Below are 11,598 nucleotides of genomic sequence, written 5' to 3' on the forward strand. Positions count from 1 at the left end.
TTAAAGTTTTCGGAAAGTGAGAAGAACACAACCGTTACAGCTTGAGTCGTGTACCAGATCGGTGACTCGACACATCAGTGACTCGACTCTGACACGAGAATGATGCATAGCTTTAAAAGAAGATCTCATGGAAAGCTGAACAAACTTACAGCACCTGATGCAGCACCTGATACGGCATAAAAAATAATCTAGCTCGATAAATTAAGAAATTTTGGAGAGGAGTTTGAAAAGTGATGAAAACAAATGAACTTAAAAAGATTTATTTGTGTGAAAAATCCAGTAATCCTACATCCTTTGAACAAAAGAAAGACTTCTGTAAAAATCTGAGGTTTGGACCAGAAGTTGTCATGTTGTAAGACTTGGTCATGAGGTCATTGCTTATACCTCGTGATGTTTATTACGTTTATTGGAAGTGCTCGGCTCGGACGGAACGTAAACGAGACACAGAGACGATCGCAAGAGACGACTCGTGTAAGGATTTAATAGAACGTGAATAAGTGGTGGTGAGAGTGGTGTTTGTTGTGCGTGTGTCTGTGCAGAGAGAGAGAGAACGTCACACTCATTATTCACTCAACAACTACAGCATAAAAAAAAACGCACAACCGACAAAACTACTTCAAAAGCGAGTTCAGATTGTCGCTCCAAACGGCAAGCTGTGTTAATTGCACAAGCTGACACGCAGTACAAAACCACATCATGAGTCTGAGGGCGTGAGCACAGCATGGGCAAAATCGTGTGTGTGTGTGTGTGTGTGTGTGTGTGTGTGTGTGTGTGTGTGTGTGTGTGTAAATGGTCACACACTCTGTATTAAACCCAACTGCTGAGTGAAGTGCACTTGGGGAACCAGGGAATGTGGCTGCTTTATCTGCCCAGTGGGACTGCTATATCAGGGCTGTGAAAGATTTATGTGACAGTTAACGATAGTGGTGGGGGCACGGTGGCTTAGTGGTTAGCACGTTCTCCAGGGTTGGGGGTTCGATCCCTGCCTCCGCCTTGTGTGTGTGGAGTTTGCATGTTCTCCCCGTGCCTCGGGGGTTTCCTCCGGGTACTCCGGTTTCCTCCCCCGGTCCAAAGACATGCATGGTAGGTTGATTGGCATCTCTGGAAAATTGTCCGTAGTGTGTGGGTGTGTGAGTGAATGAGAGTGTGTGTGTGCCCTGTGATGGGTTGGCACTCCGTCCAGGGTGTATCCTGCCTCGATGCCCGATGACGCCTGAGATAGGCACAGGCTCCCCGTGACCCGAGAAGTTCGGATAAGCGGTAGGAAATGAATGAATGAATGAATGAATTTAACGATAGTGTCATTAGTGGCCTGATAAAACAGGTGCAGCTGCTGGGAAGTCACTCGCTCCTCCTCACTCCTTGTCTCCTTTTGTTTCTCGTCGCTGCTCTGCCTCGATGAAAAGCCGTATTTACCACATCAAAGGCATGCTAACACGCTAGCGCACGCCAAGCCGACACGTGCCGTTTTTTGTAGTCAGAAAGCGATGCTGGATAACAGGCGAGTTTTGAAATGACGCCGTGTTGAATTACGCTGTCTGCAGTTTCCCGTGTCCTTGCCGTGTGAGGAGCTGTCAGAACTGAAATGTTCCAGAAGTCTCTGTGGGGTCTGGATAGCATGAAGGTTCAATCTTTGCACTTTGTGGTGTGTTTACAGCATGTGTGAAGGCCCATGTGTGTTTGTATATGCAAGCTCAAGAAGCTCAGGCTTTAGGAGCGGGTCTGGGCCTGTTCATGCCTAGCTGAAAGACACTAATCCCCCCTTCTTGGAAGACAGAGAGAGAGAGAGAGAGAGAGAGAGAGAGAGAGAGAGAGAGAGAGAGAGAGAGAGAGGATGAGCAACAACAATACAACTGTAGTTGCTGGGTTTTGAACACGACCTGCTGGATATTAGAACAGAACCACAGGTTACAAGCAGTTACAGCAAAATACTTGGCATTTTTGCCTGAAGTAATTTATTCAGTATATAAAACAAACCCTGATTCACCAAATATAATATATAATAAATAAATATATTCAAAAATATAAAAAAATAGCATGTAGTGTCACTGATACAACTATAGAGCAGATAGCAAAAGTGCAGAAGATAAATGAAAGTCTCACTTTGTAATGTTGTCTGTTTATCTCTGACTCGGCAGGCGGATAAAATGTGATGCTGTGAGATTTTTTGTGTTGTTTTCATTCCAAATGACATCTGAATGAGTTTTTAGTTGATGATCAGTAAGTAAATCAGTAAGACTTTAGTAAGCTGAACTGACTAGCTTGCTAAGATGACTAGCTTGCTAAGATGACTAGCTTGCTAAGAGGACTAGCTTGCTAAGAGGACTAGTTTGTTAAGATGACTAGTTTTTGCTAAGATGACTAGTTTTTGCTAAGATGACTAGCTTGTTTATATGACTAGCTTGCTAAGATGACTAGCTTGCTAAGATGACCAGCTTGCTAAGATGACTAGCTTGCTAAGATGACTAGTTTGTTAAGATGACTAGCTTGCTAAGATGACTAGCTTGTTAAGATGACTAGTTTTTGCTAAGATGACTAGTTTTTGCTAAGATGACTAGTTTTTGCTAAGATGACTAGCTTGTTTATATGACTAGCTTGCTAAGATGACCAGCTTGCTAAGATGACTAGCTTGCTAAGATGACTAGTTTGTTAAGATGACTAGTTTGTTAAGATGACTAGTTTGTTAAGATGACTAGTTTTTGCTAAGATGACTAGCTTGCTAAGATGACTAGCTTGTTTATATGACTAGCTTGCTAAGATGACTAGCTTGCTAAGATGACTAGCTTGCTAAGATGACTAGTTTGTTAAGATGACTAGTTTTTGCTAAGATGACTAGTTTGTTAAGATGACTAGTTTTTGCTAAGATGACTAGTTTTTGCTAAGATGACTAGCTTGCTAAGATGACTAGCTTGTTTATATGACTAGCTTGCTAAGATGACTAGCCTGTTTATATGACTAGCTTGCTAAGATGACTAGCTTGCTAAGATGACTAGTTTGTTAAGATGACTAGTTTTTGCTAAGATGACTAGTTTGTTAAGATGACTAGTTTTTGCTAAGATGACTAGTTTGTTAAGATGACTGGTTTTTGCTAAGATGACTAGTTTGTTAAGATGACTAGTTTTTGCTAAGATGACTAGTTTTTGCTAAGATGACTAGCTTGCTAAGATGACTAGCTTGTTTATATGACTAGCTTGCTAAGATGACTAGCTTGCTAAGATGACTAGTTTGTTAAGATGACTAGTTTTTGCTAAGATGACTAGTTTGTTAAGATGACTAGTTTTTGCTAATGACGACTAATGATGACTAGTTTGTTAAGATGACTAGTTTTTGCTAAGATGACTAGTTTGTTAAGATGACTAGTTTTTGCTAAGATGACTAGTTTGTTAAGATGACTAGTTTTTGCTAAGATGACTAGTTTTTGCTAAGATGACTAGCTTGCTAAGATGACTAGCTTGTTTATATGACTAGCTTGCTAAGATGACTAGCTTGTTTATATGACTAGCTTGCTAAGATGACTAGCTTGCTAAGATGACTAGCTTGCTAAGATGACTAGTTTTTGCTAAATGGCTAGTTTGTTAAGATGACTAGTTTTTGCTAAGATGACTAGTTTGTTAAGATGACTAGTTTTTGCTAAGATGACTAGTTTTTGCTAAGATGACTAGTTTTTGCTAAGATGACTAGCTTGTTTATATGACTAGCTTGCTAAGATGACTAGCTTGCTAAGATGACTAGCTTGCTAAGATGACTAGCTTGCTAAGAGGACTAGCTTGCTAAGATGACTAGTTTGTTAAGATGACTAGTTTTTGCTAAGATGACTAGTTTTTGCTAAGATGACTAGCTTGTTTATATGACTAGCTTGCTAAGATGACCAGCTTGCTAAGATGACTAGCTTGCTAAGATGACTAGTTTGTTAAGATGACTAGCTTGCTAAGATGACTAGCTTGTTAAGATGACTAGTTTTTGCTAAGATGACTAGTTTTTGCTAAGATGACTAGTTTTTGCTAAGATGACTAGCTTGTTTATATGACTAGCTTGCTAAGATGACCAGCTTGCTAAGATGACTAGCTTGCTAAGATGACTAGTTTGTTAAGATGACTAGTTTGTTAAGATGACTAGTTTGTTAAGATGACTAGTTTTTGCTAAGATGACTAGCTTGCTAAGATGACTAGCTTGTTTATATGACTAGCTTGCTAAGATGACTAGCTTGCTAAGATGACTAGCTTGCTAAGATGACTAGTTTGTTAAGATGACTAGTTTTTGCTAAGATGACTAGTTTGTTAAGATGACTAGTTTTTGCTAAGATGACTAGTTTTTGCTAAGATGACTAGCTTGCTAAGATGACTAGCTTGTTTATATGACTAGCTTGCTAAGATGACTAGCCTGTTTATATGACTAGCTTGCTAAGATGACTAGCTTGCTAAGATGACTAGTTTGTTAAGATGATTAGTTTTTGCTAAGATGACAAGTTTGTTAAGATGACTAGTTTTTGCTAAGATGACTAGTTTGTTAAGATGACTGGTTTTTGCTAAGATGACTAGTTTGTTAAGATGACTAGTTTTTGCTAAGATGACTAGTTTTTGCTAAGATGACTAGCTTGCTAAGATGACTAGCTTGTTTATATGACTAGCTTGCTAAGATGACTAGCTTGCTAAGATGACTAGTTTGTTAAGATGACTAGTTTTTGCTAAGATGACTAGTTTGTTAAGATGACTAGTTTTTGCTAAGATGACTAGTTTGTTAAGATGACTAGTTTTTGCTAAGATGACTAGTTTGTTAAGATGACTAGTTTTTGCTAAGATGACTAGTTTGTTAAGATGACTAGTTTTTGCTAAGATGACTAGTTTTTGCTAAGATGACTAGCTTGCTAAGATGACTAGCTTGTTTATATGACTAGCTTGCTAAGATGACTAGCTTGTTTATATGACTAGCTTGCTAAGATGACTAGCTTGCTAAGATGACTAGTTTTTGCTAAATGGCTAGTTTGTTAAGATGACTAGTTTTTGCTAAGATGACTAGTTTGTTAAGATGACTAGTTTTTGCTAAGATGACTAGTTTGTTAAGATGACTAGTTTTTGCTAAGATGACTAGTTTGTTAAGATGACTAGTTTTTGCTAAGATGACTAGTTTTTGCTAAGATGACTAGCTTGCTAAGATGACTAGCTTGTTTATATGACTAGCTTGCTAAGATGACTAGCTTGCTAAGATGACTAGTTTGTTAAGATGACTAGTTTTTGCTAAGATGACTAGTTTGTTAAGATGACTAGTTTTTGCTAAGATGACTAGTTTGTTAAGATGACTAGTTTTTGCTAAGATGACTAGTTTGTTAAGATGACTAGTTTTTGCTAAGATGACTAGTTTGTTAAGATGACTAGTTTTTGCTAAGATGACTAGCTTGCTAAGATGACTAGTTTGTTAAGATGACTAGCTTGTTTATATGACTAGCTTGCTAAGATGACTAGCTTGTTTATATGACTAGCTTGCTAAGATTGACTAGCTGGCTAAGATGACTAGCTTTGCTTAAGATGACTAGTTTTGCTAAGATGACTAGTTTGTAAGATGACTAGTTTTGCTAAGATGACTAGTTTGTTAAGATGACTAGTTTTTTGCTAAGATGACTAGTTTGTTAAGATGACTAGTTTTGCTAAGATGACTAGTTTGTTAAGATGACTAGCTTTGCTAAGATGACTAGCTTGTTGCTAAGATGACTAGCTTGCTAAGATGACTAGCTGTTTATATGACTAGCTTGCTAAGATGACTAGCTTGCTAGATGACTAAGCTTGCCTAAGAGGACTAGTTTTTGCTAAGATGACTAGTTTGTTAAGATGACTAGTTTTTGCTAAGATGACTAGTTTGTTAAGATGACTAGTTTTTGCTAAGATGACTAGTTTGTTAAGATGACTAGTTTTTGCTAAGATGACTAGTTTGTTAAGATGACTAGTTTTTGCTAAGATGACTAGTTTTTGCTAAGATGACTAGCTTGCTAAGATGACTAGCTTGTTTATATGACTAGCTTGCTAAGATGACTAGCTTGTTTATATGACTAGCTTGCTAAGATGACTAGCTTGCTAAGATGACTAGCTTGCTAAGATGACTAGTTTGTTAAGATGACTAGTTTTTGCTAGGATGACTAGCTTGCTAAGATGACTAGCTTGTTTATATGACTAGCTTGCTAAGATGACTAGCTTGCTAAGATGACTAGCTTGTTAAGATGACTAGTTTTTGCTAAGATGACTAGTTTGTTAAGATGACTAGTTTTTGCTAAGATGACTAGTTTTTGCTAAGATGACTAGCTTGCTAAGATGACTAGCTTGTTTATATGACTAGCTTGCTAAGATGACTAGCCTGTTTATATGACTAGCTTGCTAAGATGACTAGTTTTTGCTAAGATGACTAGTTTGTTAAGATGACTAGTTTTTGCTAAGATGACTAGTTTGTTAAGATGACTAGTTTTTGCTAAGATGACTAGTTTGTTAAGATGACTAGTTTTTGCTAAGATGACTAGTTTTTGCTAAGATGACTAGCTTGCTAAGATGACTAGCTTGTTTATATAACTAGCTTGCTAAGATGACTAGCTTGTTTATATAACTAGCTTGCTAAGATGACTAGCTTGCTAAGATGACTAGTTTGTTAAGATGACTCGTTTTTGCTCAGAGACTAGTTTGTTAAGATTGACTAGTTTTTTGCTAAGATGACTAGTTTGTTAAGATGACTAGTTTTTGCTAAGATGACTAGTTTGTTTAAGATGACTAGTTTTGGCTAAGCTGACCTAGTTTGTTAAGATGACTAGTTTTTGCTAAGATGACTAGTTTGTTTAAGATGACTAGTTTTTGCTAAGATGACTAGTTTTTTGCTAAGATGACTAGCTTGCTAAGATGACTAGCTTGTTTATATGACTAGCTTTATAAGATGACAGCTTGTTTATATGACTAGCTTGCTAAGATGAACTAGCTTGCTAAGATGACTAGTTTGTTAAGATGACTAGTTTTTGCTAAGATGACTAGTTTGTTAAGATGACTAGTTTTTGCTAAGATGACTAGTTTGTTAAGATGACTAGTTTTTGCTAAGATGACTAGTTTGTTAAGATGACTAGTTTTTGCTAAGATGACTAGTTTTTGCTAAGATGACTAGCTTGCTAAGATGACTAGCTTGTTTATATGACTAGCTTGCTAAGATGACTAGCCTGTTTATATGACTAGCTTGCTAGATGACTAGCTTGCTAAGATGACTAGCTTGCTAAGATGACTAGTTTTGCTAAGATGACTAGTTTTTGCTAAGATGACTAGTTTGTTAAGATGACTAGTTTTTGCTAAGATGACTAGTTTGTTAAGATGACTAGTTTTGCTAAGATGACTAGTTTGTTAAGATGACTAGTTTTGCTAAGATGACTAGTTTGTTAGATGACTAGTTTTTGCTAAGATGACTAGTTTTTGCTAAGATGACTAGCTTGCTAAGATGACTAGCTTGTTTATATGACTAGCTTGCTAATGACTAGCTTGTTATATGACTAGTTGCTAAGATGACTAGCTTTCTAAGATGACTAGCTTTGCTAAGAGGACTAGTTTTTGCTAAGATGACTAGTTTGTTAAGATGACTGTTTTGTTAAGATGACTAGTTGTAAGATGACTAGTTTTTGCTAAGATGACTAGTTTTTGATAGATGATAGGCTTGCTAAGATGACTAGCTTTGCTAGATGACTACGCTTGCTAAGATGACTAGTTTTGCTAAGATGACTAGTTTGTTAAGATGACTAGTTTTTGCTAAGATGACTAGTTTGTTAAGATGACTAGTTTTTGCTAAGATGACTAGTTTGTTAAGATGACTAGTTTTTGCTAAGATGACTAGTTTGTTAAGATGACTAGTTTTTGCTAAGATGACTAGTTTTTGCTAAGATGACTAGCTTGCTAAGATGACTAGCTTGTTATATGACTAGCTTGCTAAGATACTAGCTTGTTAAGATGACTAGCTTGCTAAGATGACTAGCTTGCTAAGATGACTAGCTTGCTAAGATGACTAGTTGAGTTGTTAAGATGACTAGTTTTTGCTAAGATGACTAGTTTGTTAAGATACTAGTTTTGCTAAGATGACTAGTTTGTTAAGATGACTAGTTTTGCTAAGATGACTAGCTTTGTTAAGATGACTAGCTTTGCTAAGATGACTATTTGTTTCTAGATGACTAGCTTGCTAAGATGACTAGCTTGTTAAGATGACTAGCTTGCTAAGATGACTAGCTTTTTGTATATGACTAGCTTGCTAAGATGACTAGTCTTTGCTAAGATGACTAGTTTGTTAAGATGACTAGTTTTTGCTAAGATGACTAGTTTGTTAAGATGACTAGTTTTTGCTAAGATGACTAGTTTTGTTAAGATGACTAGTTTTTGCTAAGATGACTAGTTTTGTTAAGATGACTAGTTTTGCTAAGATGACTAGCTTGTAAGATGACTAGCTTGCTAAGATGACTAGCTTGTTATATACTAGCTTGCTAAGATGACTAGCTTGATAATATGACTAGCTTGATAAGATGACTAGTTTTTGCTAAGATGACTAGTTTTGCTAGATGACTAGTTTGCTAAGATGACTAGTTTGTTAAGATGACTAGTTTTTGCTAAAGATGACTAGTTTGGTAAGATGACTAGTTTTTGCTAAGATGACTAGTTTGCTAAGATGACTAGGCTTGCTAAGATGACTAGTAGTTTGTTAAGATGACTAGTTTTTGCTAAGATGACTAGTTTTTGCTAAGATGACTAGCTTGCTAAGATGACTAGTTTGTTAAGATGACTAGCTTGCTAAGATGACTAGCTTGCTAAGATGACTAGCTTGATAAGATGACTAGCTTGCTAAGATGACTAGCTTGCTAAGATGACTAGTTTGTTAAGATGACTAGTTTTTGCTAAGATGACTAGTTTGTTAAGATGACTAGTTTTTGCTAAGATGACTAGTTTGTTAAGATGACTAGTTTTTGCTAAGATGACTAGTTTGTTAAGATGACTAGTTTTTGCTAAGATGACTAGTTTTTGCTAAGATGACTAGCTTGCTAAGATGACTAGCTTGTTTATATGACTAGCTTGCTAAGATGACTAGCTTGTTTATATGACTAGCTTGCTAAGATGACTAGCTTGCTAAGATGACTAGCTTGCTAAGATGACTAGTTTTTGCTAAGATGACTAGTTTGTTAAGATGACTAGTTTTTGCTAAGATGACTAGTTTGTTAAGATGACTAGTTTTTGCTAAGATGACTAGTTTGTTAAGATGACTAGTTTTTGCTAAGATGACTAGTTTTTGCTAAGATGACTAGTTTTTGCTAAGATGACTAGCTTGCTAAGATGACTAGCTTGTTTATATGACTAGCTTGCTAAGATGACTAGCTTGTTTATATGACTAGCTTGCTAAGATGACTAGCTTGCTAAGATGACTAGCTTGCTAAGATGACTAGTTTTTGCTAAGATGACTAGTTTGTTAAGATGACTAGTTTTTGCTAAGATGACGAGTTTGTTAAGATGACTAGTTTTTGCTAAGATGACTAGTTTGTTAAGATGACTAGCTTGCTAAGATGACTAGCTTGCTAAGATGACTAGCTTGCTAAGATGACTAGTTTTTGCTAAATGGCTAGTTTGTTAAGATGACTAGTTCTTGCTAAGATGACTAGTTTTTGCTAAGATGACTAGTTTTTGCTAAGATGACTAGTTTGTTAAGATGACTAGTTTTTGCTAAGATGACTAGTTTGTTAAGATGACTAGTTTTTGCTAAGATGACTAGTTTTTGCTAAGATGACTAGCTTGCTAAGATGACTAGCTTGTTTATATGACTAGCTTGCTAAGATGACTAGCTTGTTTATATGACTAGCTTGCTAAGATGACTAGCTTGCTAAGATGACTAGCTTGCTAAGATGACTAGTTTTTGCTAAGATGACTAGTTTGTTAAGATGACTAGTTTTTGCTAAGATGACTAGTTTGTTAAGATGACTAGTTTTTGCTAAGATGACTAGTTTGTTAAGATGACTAGTTTTTGCTAAGATGACTAGTTTGTTAAGATGACTAGTTTTTGCTAAGATGACTAGTTTGTTAAGATGACTAGTTTTTGCTAAGATGACTAGTGTTATAAGAAGACTAGTTTTTGCTAAGATGACTAGTTTTTGCTAAGATGACTAGCTTGCTAAGATGACTAGCTTGTTTATATGACTAGCTTGCTAAGATGACTAGCTTGTTTATATGACTAGCTTGCTAAGATGACTAGCTTGCTAAGATGACTAGCTTGCTAAGATGACTAGTTTTTGCTAAGATGACTAGTTTTTGCTAAGATGACTAGTTTGTTAAGATGACTAGTTTTTGCTAAGATGACTAGTTTGTTAAGATGACTAGTTTTTGCTAAGATGACTAGTTTTTGCTAAGATGACTAGCTTGCTAAGATGACTAGCTTGTTTATATGACTAGCTTGCTAAGATGACTAGCTTGTTTATATGACTAGCTTGCTAAGATGACTAGCTTGCTAAGATGACTAGCTTGCTAAGATGACTAGTTTTTGCTAAGATGACTAGTTTTTGCTAAGATGACTAGTTTGTTAAGATGACTAGTTTTTGCTAAGATGACTAGTTTGTTAAGATGACTAGTTTTTGCTAAGATGACTAGTTTGTTAAGATGACTAGTTTTGCTAAGATGACTAGTTTGTTAAGATGACTAGTTTTTGCTAAGATGACCTAGTTTTTGCTAAGATGACTAGTTTTTGCTAAGATGACTAGCTTGTTTATATGACTAGCTTGCTAAGATGACTAGCCGTTTATATGACTAGCTTGCTAAGATGACTAGCTTGCTAAGATGACTAGTTTTGTTAAGATGACTAGTTTTTGCTAAGATGACTAGTTTGTTAAGATGAACTAGTTTTTGCTAAGATGACTAGTTTGTTAAGATGACTGGTTTTGCTAAGATGACTAGTTTGTTAAGATGACTAGTTTTTGCTAAGATGACTAGTTTTTGCTAAGATGACTAGCTTGCTAAGATGACTAGCTTGTTTATATGACTAGCTTGCTAAGATGACTAGCTTGCTAAGATGACTAGTTTGTTAAGATGACTAGTTTTTGCTAAGATGACTAGTTTGTTAAGATGACTAGTTTTTGCTAAGATGACTAGTTTGTTAAGATGACTAGTTTTTGCTAAGATGACTAGTTTGTTAAGATGACTAGTTTTTGCTAAGATGACTAGTTTTTGCTAAGATGACTAGTTTTTGCTAAGATGACTAGCTTGCTAAGATGACTAGCTTGTTTATATGACTAGCTTGCTAAGATGACTAGCTTGTTTATATGACTAGCTTGCTAAGATGACTAGCTTGCTAAGATGACTAGCTTGCTAAGATGACTAGTTTTTGCTAAGATGACTAGTTTGTTAAGATGACTAGTTTTTGCTAAGATGACGAGTTTGTTAAGATGACTAGTTTTTGCTAAGATGACTAGTTTGTTAAGATGACTAGTTTTTGCTAAGATGACTAGTTTTTGCTAAGATGACTAGCTTGCTAAGATGACTAGCTTGTTTATATGACTAGCTTGCTAAGATGACTAGCTTGTTTATATGACTAGCTTGCTAAGATGACTAGCTTGCTAAGATGACTAGC

The 11,598-nt window shown here is 36.1% G+C and overlaps 1 protein-coding gene across 1 annotated transcript in view; it reads right to left on the bottom strand.

Annotated features, from left to right (window-relative positions):
- Window positions 1-244: 244 nt before the first annotated feature.
- Window positions 245-11,598, bottom strand: part of tgfb1a (transforming growth factor, beta 1a) — a 38,873-nt gene continuing 27,519 nt past the window's right edge. Inside the window, exon 10 of the transcript XR_007139121.1 lies at window positions 245-785. The gene's annotated coding sequence lies outside the window, so the exon portion shown is untranslated. The remainder of the gene's footprint in view (window positions 786-11,598) is intronic.

The sequence above is a fragment of the Tachysurus fulvidraco genome, chromosome 22 (assembly GCF_022655615.1).
Source record: "Tachysurus fulvidraco isolate hzauxx_2018 chromosome 22, HZAU_PFXX_2.0, whole genome shotgun sequence".
NCBI lineage: Eukaryota > Metazoa > Chordata > Actinopteri > Siluriformes > Bagridae > Tachysurus > Tachysurus fulvidraco.